This window comes from Pteropus medius, unplaced genomic scaffold (assembly GCF_902729225.1).
Source record: "Pteropus medius unplaced genomic scaffold, Ma_sr-lr_union100, whole genome shotgun sequence".
In the NCBI taxonomy this organism is placed as follows: Eukaryota; Metazoa; Chordata; class Mammalia; order Chiroptera; family Pteropodidae; genus Pteropus; species Pteropus medius.
In genome coordinates, this window is record NW_024346771.1 from 5,695,277 (window position 1) to 5,703,096 (window position 7,820).

Genomic DNA, 7,820 nt, shown 5'->3' on the forward strand with positions numbered 1-7,820 from the left:
TAGGCAAGCAAAACATGAGAGAATTTCTTGCAGGTATACCACCTTGCATGAAATGTCAAAAAAAAAAATCTTCAGAGAGAAGAAAATCAGTGTAGGTCAAAAACTCAAAATTATATAAAGAAAGAAAGAACATTAGAAATGGAATATGTATTTTTATGTATTTTTCTTTTTATTAATTGATCTAATATAACAATTTATTTAAAATAATACAAACACTGCATTTGTTTATATATGATTGTATATATGTCTGTTTGCTTATATGACTCATAAACATACATATTTATTTACATAAGTATGAATGAAATGAATGACAATGATACATGAGACATGAGAGAGAAATTAGGAATATTTTGTTATTATAAGGTACTCGCACGACCTGAAAAGTAGTATGGTATTATTTGAAAGTGGATGAATAGGCAAAGCATAGAGAAATTTTAGGGCAAGGAAATCATTCTCTTATGCTATAATGTGGATACATGTAATTATACACTTGTCAAACACCACGGAATGTACAAAAAGAAGAGTAAACCCTATTATGAACTATGGAATTGCATCCATAATGATGTGTATATATGGATTAATCAAATACAGCAAATATAACACCCTGGTGGGTGTAGTGGATAGTGTGTGTGGTGGCGAGGGCTGTGTATGTGCAGGGGCACAGGATATATGAGAATTTTGTAATTTCTGATCAATTTTTCTGTGAACTTTAAAATGCCCTAAAAATCGAGTACATACAAAAGATTTTAAGGAAGAACAACCACTGGGCTTTCTTACTTCAGGTGAGAAGTCAGGCCAGATGCTTCCCACTGCTTCTGGAGATCAGTCTAGGATCTAATCTGATCTGATGTGATATAATCAAAGAAGCTATAATCAATGCTGACATTTTAAGTTAAGGCTATTTAGTTTTTGTTTGTTTGTTTGTTTAATAGTAAGAATAATAAGAGCAAAGATTAGTCTTGAATAAGAATAGTGTCATGGGCTGGTTTGACTTAGATTCCTACTGCTGATGGGAAGATTCATCAGAGAATAATGAGCATTCATTCATTCATTCTTTATTAATTTATTCCTTCAAGAAAATTTATAAAGTGCCTGTGAACTAGATACCGCTTTGTGAGGACACAAGAGTCATGAACTACTACTACCTTCTATGGCTAAGATGCTTTAATTTAGATGAATCCATTTCTCTCTCTGGGTACTCATACTGGTACTAGACTACTTAGACTAAAATTCCAGCTTCACCTCATTCTGTTTTATTACTATATGCAAGTTCATTTTATCTCTCTCACCTTCAGCTTTCTCATTTGTAAAGTGGAGATGATTAAACTCCACTTGAGTTGTGTAGAGGTTGAAATTAAGATAGTCCACCACTGGCACATAGTTCTCAACATAAAGTGATGGCTAATGATTGATTGATGAGCCTTGGGCTCTCTGTACTGGGAATGGCAGGCCAGCCCAGGAACCACTGACAGGTGTTAATTAAATTAGGGCTCATACCTTCTTTGCAGAGGTGGAGGAAGTGCAGGGGTAGAATTTGCAAGGTCAAAGTTTGGTGTCCAGGCTTCCATTGGTCTTGGACTGCACCCTGAAAGACCATTCCAGGCTATGGCTCCTCATATCTAGGATGGAAGCATTGCTGTTTATTATTATAATTAAGATTATGTACCATACATAATTGCGGTATACTTTTATAATATAATTAATATGTTTACATCAGTATTACCACAGATACTTGAGTAATGCATTACACTACGATATTACGATGAGTACAGTGTCACTAGGCAATAGATTTCGGCTCCATTTTAATCTTATAGAACAACCTTTGTATAAGTGGTCTGTTGCTGACTGAAACTTTGTTGTGTGGTATATACCTATATTGAATCTATAGATCAAGTTGGGAAGAATGACATCTTGACATATTGACTCTTCCGATTTATGAATATGGAAAACCTCTCCTTAATTATTTCATTTTGATTTCTTTCGTCAGAGTTTGTAGTTTTCCTCATATAGATTTTCTACATATATTATTGAATTTATACTTAAATATTTTATTTTGGGGGTACTAAGGTACATGGCATTGTGTTTCATTTTTAAATCGTACTTGTTTATTCCTGGTGTATAGAAAAATGATTGACTTTGTTTATTTAACTTTGCATCCTGAAAACTGGCTATAATGTCTTAGTAGTTCTAAGAGGCATTTTCTTTTTGTCATTTATTTTGAATTTTCTACATAGGCGATCAGATAATCTATGAACAGAAATAGTTTTATTTTTTACTTCCTAATCAATATGACTTTTATTTTCCCTGTTCTTTCCCTTTATTTACTTTATTTATCTATTTATTTATTTATTTATTTATTTATTTTTAAATTTTCCTCCTTTTTCTTTTTTTCTCTTCCTTTCCTTTCTCTTAATTCTTCTTCCGTTCTCTTTTTTTTCCATTTTCTTCTATCGTTACCTAGGACTTTCAATACAATATTGCAAACAAAGAGTGAGAAGGGACACCCTTGCCTTGTACTTAATCGTGATAGAAAAACTTCTAGTTTCTCACCAAGTATAATATCACCCCCTTTTTTTTAATATATATTTTTTAATAAAATTAAGGAAGTGCTCTCTATTTCTAAGAGTCTTTTCTGAGAGCTTACTGAGACTCTTCTATAAATAGGTTTTGAATTTTGTTAAATGTTTTTTCTGCATTTATTGATATGATTTGTGATTTTTCTTCTTTACATCATTGATGTGATAGGTTACAGTAATGATTTTTAAATGTTTTTAAAAAACTTACATATCTTGGATAAATACCACTTGGTTGCGATGTATAATTCTTTTTATACATTGTTAGATTAAATTTCCTAATATTTTGTGTAGATATTTTAATTTATGTTCATGAGAGATATTGGTCTATAGTTTTCTTTTCTTATAATATTTTTGTCTGGTTTTAGTGTAGGGTAATGCTGACTCTATAAAATGAGAAAGTGCTCCCTCTGCTTCTATCTTCCATAAAATATTGTAGAAAATTGGTGTGTTTCTTCCTTAAGTATTTGGTAGAATTTCAGTGAACTCAACTAGGTTTGATGTTTTCTGTTTTGGAAAGTTATCAATTACTGGTTTATTTTGAATAGATATAGGCCAGTTTAAATGATCTGTTTCTTTTTTTTTTTTCAGAGTGGTGATATTACTCTTTTATCATATTTGTATGTGTTCTTTTTTTATTAAAAACATTGGAGTGGCATTGATTAATAAAATCAAATAAGTTCCAAGTGTACAATTCAACAATGCATTACATTTATATACTATATATATATATATATATATATATATAAGAAGAGAGAGAGAGAGAGAGAGAGAGAGAGAGAGAGAGAGAGAAGAGAGCGACATGTTTTCATCACCCAGAGTTAAATTTCCTTCCATCACCAAATATTTGACCCGTTTTACCCTTATCTACCTCCCCCATCTTCTCTCTAGTAAGCGCAAATCTATTGTCTATTTCCTCTTATTTGAATTTTGGGAAATTGTGTATTTTGAGGAATTGGTTCATTTTTATCTGGGTTATCAAATTGGTAGATATAAAGTTATTCCTTTATTATTTCCTTTGTTATCCTTATACTGCCCATGAACTCCGTAGTGTTGCTTCCTCTTTCATTAGAGATAATAGTAATATGTCTTTTATTTATTTAGTTTTAGCTAGCCTAGTTAGAAGCTTATCAATTTTATTGATCTTTCAATGAACTATCTGTTTGGTTGTATTTATCTTTATTCATTTTCTGTTTTCAAGTTCTTTGATTTGTGCTCTACTTTCAATTATTTTCATTTGCTTCCTCTAGATTTAATTAGCTTTATATTTTTCTAGTTTCTTAAAATGAAAGTTTAGATTATTGATTTTGGAATTTCTTATTTTTTATATGTATTTAATGTCATGTATTTCCTTCTAAGCAATGCTTTTGCTTTATCGAACAAATTTCAATGTTTTATTTTCATTTTCATTTAGTTAAAATGTTTTTATCTCTCTTCAGAGTTCTTCTTTGATATATGTTTTATTTAGAAGTGTTATAGTTAATCCAAGTATTTTGAGACTTTCCAGCTATTTCTTTGTTATTGCTTTCAAAATGGCTACTTTTCCTCTTCCCCTGACAAAACTTAGGGAATTTTTCTCAGATATTTATTGTGAGTACCTGTTAAGAGTTCTTGAAATTCTTAAGTTAAATTCACAAAACTGCAAAGGTTCCCTATTATTGGTTCACCCTTGAGTTTCTGCTCTTAGACATATTCAGCAATTCCTCAACTAATGTTCCAGTTTTCCTTCCCTCTTACTTGTTTCTGATTATAAATTTTTGTACTTATATTAAAAATTATTTTGTCTTTATTTATTTTTGTGGCAGTTCTTTACCCTGTAACTTCACTTTTTTTGATGAATCTGAAAAATATTGTGGTGATTCTGTTTGGCTTTCTATTTGTTAAATTGGAGTGGCATCTTCCATGCTCCGAACATGCTGGACCGAAACTGTCAATCTCTGCCTTCGTATTGGAGAGAGTCCACTTACATTTCAGGTAATTAGTGACATGAGCTTTATTTCTCCACTTAGATTTTTAAAATGTACTTTTTGTATCTATCATACAAATTTTCTCTCTTATTTCCCACATTATTGCCTTCTTTAGGTTTTTTTTTTTTTTGTAGGAAATCTTTTTGTTTCCTTTTTTACTTCATTAATAGATAAATTTTAGATATTTTCTTTATGGTTATATTGGGGGTTACAATTAACATCTCAAACATAATAATCTATTTAAAATTAATATCAATTAGTTTCAACAGCATACAAAAACTCTACTCTATACATATCTGTTCTCCCCCACAGATATTGTTACTTCACATATTGCATCTTAAAATATTATGTGCCCAAAAACATATTTATGATTATTTATATACATTTATTTTTATATCCTGTATGAAATAAAAAGTGTAGTTACAACCCCCAAATCCAATACGTTTATATTTCCCCATGTATCTACTTACACTAGAAATCTGTATTTCTTCATTTGACTTTCAGTTAATGTCTGGTATAACTTTATTTCAATCTAAAAGAATACTTTTTGCACTTTTTAGCATATGATTACTGGTAACTAAATTGAATACACAATGTAAATATATATATATATATATATATATATATATATATATATATATATATATATATATATATGCCTTACTGTTAAAGTGTGCAGCTGAATCATTGGATTTTGTTAACCAATGTCACCATAAAAAATATAAAGAAATATTTTTTTTAAAAATTTACAACTTAAACCATTTTAAAGTGTACACTTTAGTGACATTTAATACTTTTGCGATGTTGTCAAACCATCACCACTATTTAGTCCCAGAACTTTTTCATCATCCTAAATAGAAACCCCATAATCACCAAGTAGTTGCTCTCGCTGCCCTTTACTGCCAGCCCCTGGCAACCATTAATCTGTGGTCCGTCTGAGATTTACTACTTCTGGAAATTTCATGGAAATAAAACCATATAGGCCAAAAAAAAAAAAAAAAAAGTGCCTCATTTAGTTTACTGGAGGTAATGCTATTTGTTTTTTTTTTTTTTTTAACTTCTTGGATGTGTAGATTCATGGTTTTCATCAAATTTGGGAGCTTTGACAATTATTTTTCAAACATTCTCTCTGGTGCTTTCTCTCTCTCCTTCCAAGACTTCCAAAATATGTATATTGCTCTAATTAATGGTACTCCACAAGCCCCTTATGCTCTGTTTACTATCCTTTATTTTTTCTTTGTTCTTCTCAGATTCAATATTGTCAACTACCTTGTTTTTAGTTTTATTGATTATTTTATTCTGTCTGCTCATATCTGTTTTTAACTTCTCTAATAAGTTTTTCATTCCAGTTACTATATTTTTTGGCTCTAGAATTTCTGCTTGGTTTTTTAATATAATTTTTATTTATATTTATATCTCCATTTTGGTTATATTTTTTTTAAATTCTTTTTTGTTCATTGGCCATGTTTTTCAGTTAGGAGCTTGTGAATAGCCATTCATATGCTGAGTCATTTTCCTTTTATCTCACTTCCTCAGTTAAATAAAGTTGTTTTGGCTCATATGTAGTTTCTGAAAGAAAGAAAGGAAGAAAGAAAGAAAGAGAGAGAAAGGGAGGGAAGGAGGGAGGAAAAAGGAAGGAAGGAAGGAAAGAAAAAAGGAAGGAAGGAAGGAAACAGTTTATAGTACTAAGAAGGTGAATAATGTGTTTAGAAATTTTGAAATATTAAATCATTAGATAAAGTTTTAAACAAGGTAGAATAAAAAAAAACTAAAGAAAAATGACCAATTTTAGTAAGTGATAAATCCTATTTGTATCTGAAAATTTAATCTGAAAATCTTAAAATATTACATTTAAAAATCACTCCAATTTTATATATGTATACTAACCTAGAGTTCAATGGTTAATGTTCCAAAATGGGTACCAGAAGGTGGAAAACCAGATAGAATGTATCAGTTTACCAGGATGAAAGAGATGGAGCTAAGAGTCTAGGAAAACTAAGGCAGCTGGCATGTGTAAGACAGATTACAAGAAGGAAAGAAGCTGCACTCAGATAAAATTCTGGAAATCTCCAGAGAGCACTCCTAAAGTATTCAGCAGAGTCATGATAAGAGTATTTGTGCAAAAAATTATGCAAGGCTGTAAATAATCCACCTAAAACTGTTAAAGGCAACATTATCTCATATTCACACAGGGTAAGAATTGTGTCTGTTCCCAGAACCAAAAATGAAAAATTTCATACATTATGACAGAGGTCTCCAACCCTTGAGCCTTGGACCAGTATCTGGTTTGTGGACTGTTAGAAATCGGCAGGAAGTGAGTGGTGGGTGAGTGAGTGAAGCTTCATCTATATTTTCAGCCACTCACTGACTCTAGTATCACTACCTCATCTCCATCTCAGATCTTCAGGCATTAGATTCTCATAGAAATACCAGTTCCTGGTGCCGAAAATGTTTGGGACCACTGCATTATGGGGCATTGCGTAGAATATGTAGTATCACTGAGGTCATTCCTAACATATTTTAAAATTAAAGCCTGAAAGTATCAAAATGTTTCCTAATAACTTAACTGCACTCTGGAGCAAAGATCTAGAATATTTATAGGCACACAAAGCATCTGACACACAGCTGGCTAAACGTAACAATGTCTGGCTTACAATCAAAATGACCAGGTGTGCCAATGTGATCCCTACTAATGTTAAAAAAAAAAAAAAAATCAATCAGTCAAAATTGACTAAGTTTGAATGATAGAATTAGCATATGAAGACGTTAAAGGTTATTAAAATTGTATTCCATAAGTTTAGAACATTAAGGAGAGATATAAAGATATTAAAGAAACCCAAATATATATGTTTAGAGATTAACACTTTAATGTTCAAGATGAAAATATACTGAATAATATTAAAGAAAGATTAACATTGCAGAATAAAAAATAGTGAATTAGAAGGCATAGTAATAGAAATTAAACAAAATAAAACAGTGAGATAAAAAGAATTATAAATAAATACATTAATTAATTAATTAATATTGCTTCACTGAACTGTACAACTTCCAGCAGGTGAATTTACGAGGAAATGGAGTTCACAAAAAGGCTTGGGAGAAAAAAAAATTTGCACACATAATGGGTGCAATTTTTCACAATTTGATGAAAGTATTAATCTAAATATCCAGGAAGCTCAATGAACTCTAAGTGCAAGACTCATGAAAGAAACTACACCAAAGCACGTCATAACAATGGAAAAGATAAAATCTGAAAAGCAACCAAAAGGGATGAAGGAAAGTA